Source organism: Rhinolophus sinicus, chromosome 18 (assembly GCF_057876585.1).
Source record: "Rhinolophus sinicus isolate RSI-liver-muscle chromosome 18, RSI-T2T, whole genome shotgun sequence".
Lineage (NCBI taxonomy): Eukaryota > Metazoa > Chordata > Mammalia > Chiroptera > Rhinolophidae > Rhinolophus > Rhinolophus sinicus.
This window is the reverse complement of record NC_142518.1, coordinates 47,639,558-47,650,632: the sequence shown is the minus strand read 5'-3', so window position 1 is coordinate 47,650,632 and position 11,075 is coordinate 47,639,558.

The window sequence follows — 11,075 nt, the reverse complement described above, 5'->3', positions numbered from 1 at the left end:
AAAAAAAGGCAAAGAAACAATGGAGACACAGCCTTACCAGAAAACTAAAGAAAGAATGAAAGGAAATCCTCACATATTAATAATCACCCTAAATGGAAACGGACTGAACTAACCAATAAAAAGTCACATTGTAGCAGGTTGGATCAAAAACCTAAACCCAACCATATGCTGTATCCAAGAGACACATCTCAGCTACAAGGACAAGCATAGACTCAAAGTGAAAGGGTGGAAATTGACATTCCAAGCAAATGGTATCCAGAGAAAGTGGTGTAGCCATATGATATCAGATGAAACAGAATTCAGGGTAAAAAGATAACAAGAGACAAAGATGGACATTTCATAATGGTAAAGGGGACTATACAACAAGAAGACATAACAGTCATCAATATTTATGCCCCCAATCATGGAGCACCGAAATATTCCAAGCAACTACTAACAGAACTAAAGGGAGAAATTGATCAAAACACAATTACACTAGGGGACTTATATACCTCATTGACAGCTATGGATAGATCATCCAAACAGAAAATAAATAACGAAATAGCAGCCTTAAATGACACATTAGATAAAATGGACATAATTGGCACTTATAGACCACTTCATCCGAAAACATCAGACTATGCATTCTTTTCTAGTGTACAAGGAACATTCTCAAGGATAGACCATATTTTGGGACATAAAATCAGCCACAGCAAATTAGAGAAGATTGAAATAATACCAAGCATATTCTCTGATCACAAAGCATTGAAATTGGATATCAATTGCAAAAAGAAGGCAGGAAAAAACAGAAATACCTAGAGATTATACAACATAGTTTTAAAGAGCGACTGGGTCAAAGAAGAAATTAGAGGAGAGATCAAAAGATTCGTAGAAACAAATGACAATGAAAATATATCCTACCAAAATTTTGGGGATGCAGTGAAAGAAGTTTTAAGAGGGAAATTATATCATTGTAGGCCTATCTCAAGAAACAGGAAAAATCCCAAATAAATAACCTCATGTTACATCTTAAAGAACTAGAAAAAGAAAAACAAGTGAAACCCAAGGTCAGCAGAAGAAAGGAAATAACAAAAATCAAAGCAGAACTAAATGAAATAGAGAACAAAAAGACAATAGAAAAAATTATTGTGACAAGAGCTGGTTCTGTGAAAAGATGAACAAAATTGACAAACCCTTGGCTAGACTCACTAAGATAAAAAGAGAGAAGACAATAATTAACAAAATCAGAAATGAAAAAAGTGAAGTTATAAGGGACACCATAGAAATACAAAGGATCATCCAAGAACAGTACGAAGGACTATATGCCACCAAATTCAATAACCTAGAGGAAATGGACAAGTTCTTAGAAACATATAGCCTTCCAAGGCTGAACCATGAAGAACTGGAAAATCTAAACAGACAGATCACCAGTAATGAAATTGAATCAGTCATCCAAAACCTTCCCAAAAGCAAAAGTCCGGGACCAGATGGCTTCACTAGTGAATTCTACCAAACCTTCAAAGAGGATCTAATACCAATCCTGCTCAAACTTTTCCAAAAAATTGAAGAAGAGACAGTACTCCGTAACTCATTTTATGAGGCCAAAATTACCCTGATATCAAAACCTGGTAAGGACAACACAATAAAGCAAACTACAGACCAATGTCTCTGATGAATATAGGTGCCAAAATCCTAAACAAAATTCTAGCAAATCGAATACAACAATGCATTAAAAAGATTATTCATCACGACCAAGTGGGGTTCATCCCTGGGACACAAGGATGGTTCAACATCTGCAAATCCATCAATGTGATACATCACATAAACAAAATAAAGGACAAAAATCATGTGATTATATCAATTGATGCAGAAACAGCATTTGACAAGATACAACATCCATTTATGATTAAAACACTTAATAAAATAGGTATAGAAGGAAAATACCTTAACATAATAAAGGCCATATATGCCAAGCCCTCTGCTAAACTCATAATTAATGGTGAAAAACCATTATGGAAGGCAGTGTGGAGGTTCCTCAAAAAATTACGAATAGAATTGCCATATGACCCAGCAATCCCTCTCCTGGGTATCTACCCAAAACATCTGAAAACATTTAGAGATAAAGACACGTGTACTCCAATGTTCATTGCAGCTTTCTTTACGGTGGCCAAGACATGGAAACAGCCAAAATGTCCTTCGATAGATGAATGGATAAAGAAGTTGTGGTATATATACACAAGGGAATACTATTCGGCGGTAAGAAGTGATGATATAGCAACATTTGTGACAACATGAATGGATCTTGAGAGTGTAATGCTGAGCGAAATAAGTCAGACAGAAAAAGCAGAGAACCATGTGATTTCACTGATATGTGGTATATAAACCAAAAACAACAGAAGAACAAGACAAACAAATGAGAAACAGAAACTCATAGATACAGACAATAGTTTAGTGGTTACCAGAGGGTAAGGGGGGTGGGGGTGGGGGGTAGGTGATGAAGGTAAGGGGGATCAAATATATGGTGATGGAAGGAGAACTGACTCTGGGTGGTGAACACACAATGGGATTTATAGATGATGTAATACAGAATTGTACACCTGAAATCTATGTAATTTTACTAACAATTGCCACCCCAATAAATTTAAAAAATAAATTAAAAGAAATAAATGATGTCTTTTGCTATATTAAATAAAAAAATATCTTGAACTAAAAACAACTTTAATTTACAAAATAAAATTTTACTTTGATATTGCTTCTGTTAATTCCTTGAAACAAAATATATTATAACAAACATCCTTCTGTTAAACATGTAACACTATCAATTTAGGAGGGTATAAAATTTAAAGTAGAGAATGTAGAATATTAAACAAAGTAGAAATAGTGTAAAGCAATATGACAATGTGTACTTGTATTTGACAAATGCAATAGTAAGAAGATTTTATATTGAAGAATCTAATCATAATTCACTAAAATACAACGGGTATGTTAACACATTTTAAAGTACATGTAAATGCTTAAGATGCTTCACTAAAGATAGTTTGACTATTTAGATTCAATTATTGCCCATTTTCCAATTAAACCATTAAAATATTTTAAGCACACGTTTTTTCATTTCAAAATATCTCAAAGATTAAATAAACATTGGCAAAAATATCTGGTAGTTTATTCTGATTCATGTGAGATAATTTTCTTCAGTTTTATCAAATGTCAGAACACTAAGCACAGCTTTAATTTCAACTTTGAGTTTATTTTCCCATAGTGAACTTTTATAAGCTTCTGTTTCTCTTACTTATATGCAATATATGCTTAAGTACAGAACTATGGCTCCTAAAAAGAAAGATTGAATATGAAGTGAACTCTACCCTGAGAAGTTCAGGAAAGACATGCTAATATACATAAAATAAAAAAAGAATCCTCGGGCCGGCCCAGTGGCTCAGGCGGTTAGAGCTCCGTGCTCCTAACTCCGAAGGCTGCCGGTTCGATTCCCACATAGGCCAGTGGGCTCTCAACAAGGTTGTCAGTTAAACTCCTCGAGTCCTGCAAGGGATGGTGGGTTCTGCCCCCTGCAACTAAGATTGAACATGGCACCTTGAGCTGAGCTGCTTCCTGGATTGCTCAGTTGGTTGGAACACGGGCTCTCAACCACAAGGTTGCCAGTTCAAGTCCTCGAGTCCCGAAAGGGATGGTAGGCAGCGCCCTCTGCAGCTAACATTGAACACGGCACCTTGAGCTGAGCTGCCACTGAGCTTGCGTATGGCTCAGTTGGTTGGAGCCTGTCCTATCAACCACAAGGTTGCCGGACTCCCGCAAGGGATGGTGGGCTGCGACCCCTGCAACTAGCAATGGCAACTGGATCTGGAGCTGAGCTGCGCCCTCCACAAGTAAGACTGAAAGGACAACAACTTGAAGCTGAACGGCACCCTCCACAACTGAGATTGAAAGGACAACAACTTGACTTGGAAAAAAAAAGGCCTGGAAGTACACACTGTTCCCCAATAAAGTCCTGTTCCCCTTCCCCAATAAAAAAAAAAAAAAAAGAATCCTGAACATTTCTAGTTTTCTTTTGTGTTTTTTTATTCTCTTCCTATTGTGCCATATTGTGAGGAAAATAATTTCATTAAATACTAATTCTTTCTACCTCTCCATTGTGTTTCAAAAATGTCTACTAAACCTTGAGGGTTTTGCTTCATACTTTTGTTTTATTTCCAAGTATTGGTTTATATCCCTTTGAATTAGTGAATAACTATTTGAATAAGAACTTTTTCTTTGATTATTTGATATAGTTGACTACTTAGAATTAACATGTAGTTAGTGATTATTTTAAGAGGTTGGCCTCTCATTCTTGGTTATTTTATGTAGCTGAACCATCCATCAAGCTTCAGAGTAACATATGACTTGGCACAAACCTCTATTAACCAAACTTATTCATAATGCATGATGTGAACAGAGAGGAACTATATCTCTTCTCTTATTGGCAAAAAACAAATAAAACTTTAAAAAATATTCTCCAGTCTTGTAAGCAGAGAGTAGAATATTCAAAACCTGTGGAGGATAACTCTTTTCCTGTATTTTATTAAATTTATTTGGGTTACAATTGTTAGTAAAATTACATAGATTTCAGGTGTACAATTCTGTATTACATCATCTATAAATCCCATTGTGTGTTCATCACCCAGAGTCAGTTCTCCTTCCATCACCATATATTTGATCCCCCTTACCCTCATCTCCCACCCCCCATCCCCCTTACCCTCTGGTAACCACTAAACTATTGTCTGTATCTATGAGTTTCTGTTTCTCATTTGTTTGTCTTGTTCTTCTGTTGTTTTTGGTTTATATACCACATATCAGTGAAATCACATGGTTCTCTGCTTTTTCTGTCTGACTTATTTCGCTCAGCATTACACTCTCAAGATCCATTCATGTTGTCACAAATGTTGCTATATCATCACTTCTTACCGCCGAATAGTATTCCCTTGTGTATATATACCACAACTTCTTTATCCATTCATCTATCGAAGGACATTTTGGCTGTTTCCATGTCTTGGCCACCGTAAACAAAGCTGCAATGAACATTGGAGCACACGTGTCTTTATCTCTAAATGTTTTCAGATGTTTTGGGTAGATACCCAGGAGAGGGATTGCTGGGTCATATGGCAATTCTATTCGTAATTTTTTGAGGAACCTCCACACTGCCTTCCATAATGGTTTTTCACCATTAATTATGAGTTTAGCAGAGGGCTTGGCATATATGGCCTTTATTATGTTAAGGTATTTTCCTTCTATACCTATTTTATTAAGTGTTTTAATCATAAATGGATGTTGTATCTTGTCAAATGCTGTTTCTGCATCAATTGATATAATCACATGATTTTTGTCCTTTATTTTGTTTATGTGATGTATCACATTGATGGATTTGCAGATGTTGAACCATCCTTGTGTCCCAGGGATGAACCCCACTTGGTCGTGATGAATAATCTTTTTAATGCATTGTATTCGATTTGCTAGAATTTTGATTAGGATTTTGGCATCTATATTCATCAGAGACATTGGTCTGTAGTTTGCTTTATTGTGTTGTCCTTACCAGGTTTTGATATCAGGGTAATTTTGGCCTCATAAAATGAGTTACGGAGTACTGTCTCTTCTTCAATTTTTTGGAAAAGTTTGAGCAGGATTGGTATTAGATCCTCTTTGAAGGTTTGGTAGAATTCACTAGTGAAGCCATCTGGTCCCGGACTTTTGCTTTTGGGAAGGTTTTGGATGACTGATTCAATTTCATTACTGGTGATCTGTCTGTTTAGATTTTCCAGTTCTTCATGGTTCAGCCTTGGAAGGCTATATGTTTCTAAGAACTTGTCCATTTCCTCTAGGTTATTGAATTTGGTGGCATATAGTCCTTCGTACTGTTCTTGGATGATCCTTTGTATTTCTATGGTGTCCCTTATAACTTCACTTTTTTTCATTTCTGATTTTGTTAATTATTGTCTTCTCTCTTTTTATCTTAGTGAGTCTAGCCAAGGGTTTGTCAATTTTGTTCATCTTTTCACAGAACCAGCTCTTGTCACAATAATTTTTTCTATTGTCTTTTTGTTCTCTATTTCATTTAGTTCTGCTTTGATTTTTGTTATTTCCTTTCTTCTGCTGACCTTGGGTTTCACTTGTTTTTCTTTTTCTAGTTCTTTAAGATGTAACATGAGGTTATTTATTTGGGATTTTTCCTGTTTCTTGAAATAGGCCTACAATGATGTAATTTCCCTCTTAAAACTGCTTTCTCTGCATCCCAAAAATTTTGGTAGGATGTATTTGCATTGTCATTTGTTTCTATGTGTCTTTTGATCTCTCCTCTAACTTCTTCTTTGATACAGTCATTCTTTAAAAGTATGTTGTTTAATCTCCATGTATTTGTGTTTTTTTCTGCTTTCTTTTTGCAGTTGATATCCAATTTCAAAGCCTGTGATCAGAGATTATGCTCGGTATGATTTCAATCTTCTTAAATTTGCTGAGGCTGATTTTATGTCCCAATATATGGTCTATCCTTGAGAATGTTCCGTGTACACTAGAAAAGAATGTATAGTCTGATGTTTTAAGATGAAGTGCTCTATAAATGTCAATTATGTCCATTTCATCTAATGTGCCATTTAGGGCTGCTATTTCGTTATTTATTTTCTGTTTGGATGATCTATCCATAGCTGTCAATGATGTATTTAAGTCCCCTACTATAATTGTGTTTTGGTCAATTTCTCCTTTTAGTTCTGTTAGTAGTTGCTTGGTATATGTCGGTGCTCCCTGATTGGGGGCATAAATATTGATGCTTGTTATATCTTTTTGTTGTACAGTCCCCTTCACCATTATGAAATGTCCATCTTTGTCTCTTGTTATATTTTTCACACTGAAGTCTGTTTCATCTGATATCATTATGGCTACACCTGATTTTCTCTAGGTACCATTTGCTTGGAATGTCAATTTCCACCCTTTCACTTTGAGTCTATGCTTGTCCTTGTAGCTGAGATATGTCTCTTGGGACAGCATATGGTTGGGTTTAGTTTTTTTATCCAATCTGTTACTCTGTGCCTTTTTATTGGTGAGTTCAGTCCATTTACATTTAGGGTGATTATTGATATGTGAAGATTTCCTGTCATTCTATCTTTAGTTTTCTGGTAAGGGTGTGTCTCCATTGTTTCTTTGCCTTTTTGTTGTTGTCTATTATTTCTGTGTGGTTGTATTCTGTGATGTTTCCCTCTGTTTCTTCTCTTATTACAGTATATATTTCAGTTCTGGATTTTTTTGAGTGGTTAACCTTAAGTTCATGGAAAAGAAAGTTTGATATTTAGAGTATTCCATTTTCTTCAGCACACTTACTTTCTCCATTCCCGTATTTCGGTTCAGGCCTTTACTCTCCCCCTTTTTGAGTTTTGGTTGCCAGAAATTGTCCATGTTGATGGTGGTCGAATAGCCTCCTTTAGTGTGTCTTGTAGTGCAGGTAGTGTATTAGAAAATTCCCTCAGCTTCTGTATGTCTGGAAAGGTCTTTATTCCTCCTTCATATTTAAAGGATATCTTTGCTGGATATATTATTCTTGGCTCATGATTTCTCTCTTTCAATAGTTTGAATATTTGGTTCCACTCCCTCCTGGCTTATAGAGTTTCTGCTAAGAAATCTCGTGATAATCTAATGGGCTTTCCTTTGTAGGTTACTGTCTTCTCTTCCCTGGCTGCCTTGAGTATTCTTTCTTTGTCGTTGATTTTAGACAGCTTCAGTATAATGTTCCTTGGAGAAGGCCTGTTGGGATTGAGGTAATTAGGTATTCTATTTGCTTCTTGGATTTGAGGGTCCAGTTCTGTCCACAAGTTTGGGAATTTCTCATCGACAATTTGTTTGAATATATTCTCTGTTCCCTTCTTTCTTTCTTCTCCTTCTGGTATGCCCATTATTCTTATATTCCTCTTTCTGATGGAGTCAGAAAGTTCTTGTAGAGTTCTTTCATTTCTTTGAAGTCTCAAGTCTCTTTCTTCTTCCATCTGTGTAATTTCCAGGTTTCTATCTTCGATGTCACTCATTCTTTCCTCCATCTGGTCAACTCTACTACCTAAGCTGGTTATTTCATTCTTAATTTCTTCTATTGAGTCCTTAATCTCCAGAAATTCTATTTGGTTCTTTTTTAAAATTTCAATGGCTTTCGTAAAATGCTCATGCTGTTCTTTGATTGTGTTTGAGTTCATTTAACTGCCTATCTGTGTTTTCTTGTATCTTGTTGAGTTTTTTCAGAACTAGAATCTTGAATTCTCTGTCATTTAAGTATCTTTAAGTATTTCTGTATCTTTAAGTGCCTTTTCTGGAGATTTTTCACTTTCTTTCTGAGTTATCTTGTTGCCTTCGTTATTCATGGCAATTACTGGTTTACTATTTCTCTTCCTATACATCTACAGGAGTGGCTTCTGCAACAGGTTAATAGGAAGTGGTCTTTCTTTTGTTTTCCAGTACTTGTTGGTAGAATGTTTTATTTTTTCTCCAACTGCAGCTTATTTTTCTTCTCCGACATGGTAGTGCTATGTTTTCTCTGCACTATTCCACCTTCTCACAGAATGGGGGGATTCCCTGGGAATCGGCTTCTCCTCTGTTAATAGTTCGTCTAGGTCACAGGCAGTGTCCCGGTTGGTATGTGGAGAGCTTTTGATGTTCCAAAGCTCTTCCAGCTCCAGATTCAGAACCCGAATGTTTCAGCCGTTCTGTTTACTCCTGCAGGGATCCGCCCAGATAGGTGGGGCCTGGGGCGGGGTGAGTTGTAAGAGGTGGTCCAGAGCAATGGCGGCGACCACCACCACAGCTGGTCCTGCTTCCACAGCTCCCTCCCCTTTGCCGGAACTAGTTGGGCTGCAAATTTGTGTCTGTTGTCCACACTTCTCAAAACGGCAATTATTCTTTTCTTTTGATCCGACACTGCTACTGTTCCGCTTCTAGCACCAGGCAGGTGGGGGCGGGGAGAGCTCTTGGAGGGTAGGGAGGGGGTGGCTAGTCTCAGTGCCTAAGGCTTCCGTTTTCTGCTCGGCAGTGAGGACTTAAACCACCGTTTTCATCCTTCTTCCCTCAGTCTTTTCTCCGAGGTCTCTACCGTGAACATTGGGTTCAGCCGTGTTATATGCTGCCCCCTCAGCCCTGTGGGCCATAAGCGGAGCCCTAGCAGTCCGAGTTCTTCCCTCTCCCGCAACTGCAGTAGTTCCAGGATGCAGCAAGCTCGGAGCACTGACCTAGGTCTGCGTCCTGCACCCGCACGGCTCCATCTCCGCAGTTTTCCCATTCCTCCTCCCCCACTCGCGCGAATCTCCCACCTGTAGGTGATTTCGGTAGTGGGCCTCTTCTTCTTGCCTGTCTGCTGTGCAGGGAGTCCTTTATGGAGTTTTTGTTCAATTCACTGTAAATTCCAGGGGAGCTTTACAGAGGCTCACCTCACGCCGCCATTTTTCCAGAAACTCCACCCCAATAATTTTTGTAAGATGTATTTGCATTGTTATTTCTTTCTATGTATGTTTTGATCTCTCTACTTATTTCTACTTTGACCTAGTCTTTCTTTAAAAGTATGTTGTTTAATCTCCCCATATTTGTGGTTTTTCTTGATTTCTTTTTGTCGTTGATATCCAATTTCAAAGCCTTGTGATCAAAGATATGCTTTTTATGATTTTGTTCTTAAATTAGCTGACGCTAGTTTTATGTCCCAACATATGGTGTATCCTTGAGAATGTTCCATATACCTCATGAAAGAATGTATAGTGTGATGTTAGGATAAAGTGTCTATAAATGTCAATTATCTCTATTTGGTCTAATGTGTCATTTAGGGCTAATATTTTCTTACTTATATTCTGTTTGGATGATCTATCTATAGTTGTCAATGATGTATTTAGATCCTCTACTATAATTGTGTTTTGGTTAATTTCTCCCTTTAGTTCTGTTAGTAGTGGCTTTGTATATTTCAGTGCTTTATGATTGTGGGCATAAATACTAATGAATGTTATGTCTTCTTTTTGTAAATCCCATTTATCATTATGAAATGCCCATCTGTGTCTCTTGTTACCTTTTTATCCTGAAGTCTGTTTCATCTGATATCAGTATAGCTATACCTGCTTTTTTCTGAATGCTGTTTGCTTGGTGTGTTAATTTCCACCCTTTCACCTTGAGTCTATATGTGTCCTTGTAGGTGAGATATGTGTCTTGGAGGCAACATATGGGTGGGTTTACCTTTTTGATCCAATGTGCTACTCTGTGCCGTTTTATTGGTGAGATCAGTCTATTTACATTTAGGGTGATTATTCATATATGAGTATTTCTTCTCATTCAGTCTGTATTTTTCTGGTAGGATGCTGCCTCGATTATTTCTTTGTCTTTTTGTTGCTGTCTATTATTTTGGTGTGGTGGTATTCTATAATTTTCCCCAGGATTTTCTTTTTCATTTATATATTTCACCTCTGGATTTTTCTTTTTTTTGGAGTGGTTACCATTAAGTTTATGTAAAAGAAGTTTCATAGTTAGAGTATTCCATTTCTTCAGCGTGCTTACTTTCCCATTTCTTTGTGCCAGTTAAGACATTTACTCTCTCTCCTTTTATGTTCTGTTGTTACAAATTATCTCTATTCATTCTGTGATTTGATTTCTTTACTGAAGTAGCAAGTTGTCTTTATTCTCTTTTTTAGAAGTGTCTTTCTTTCTTCTTTACTCTGTATGTTATCTTTAAGTGTAGAGTGTGTTATTTGGTGTAGGGGTTGCAATTTCCTGCTTCTATCTGTCTGTTCATAATACTGCACATGGTTTTGTATTCTTTTGCTTTTTTGTTTCAGGTCAAATACGCTTCTTATGTATTTTTTTGTATGTAGGTCGTGTGTTAGAAAATTCCCTCAGCTTCTGTATGTCTGGAAAGGTTTTTATTCCTCCTTCATATTTAAAGGATATCTTTTCTAAATATGTTATTATTGGCTTATAATTTATCTGTTTCATTAGTTTGAATATTTGATTCCACTTCATTCTGGCTTGTAAAGTTTCTCCTGTAAAATCTGATCATAATCTAATGGGGTTTTCTTTGTAGGTTACTGTTTTCTTCTCCCTAGGAGCCT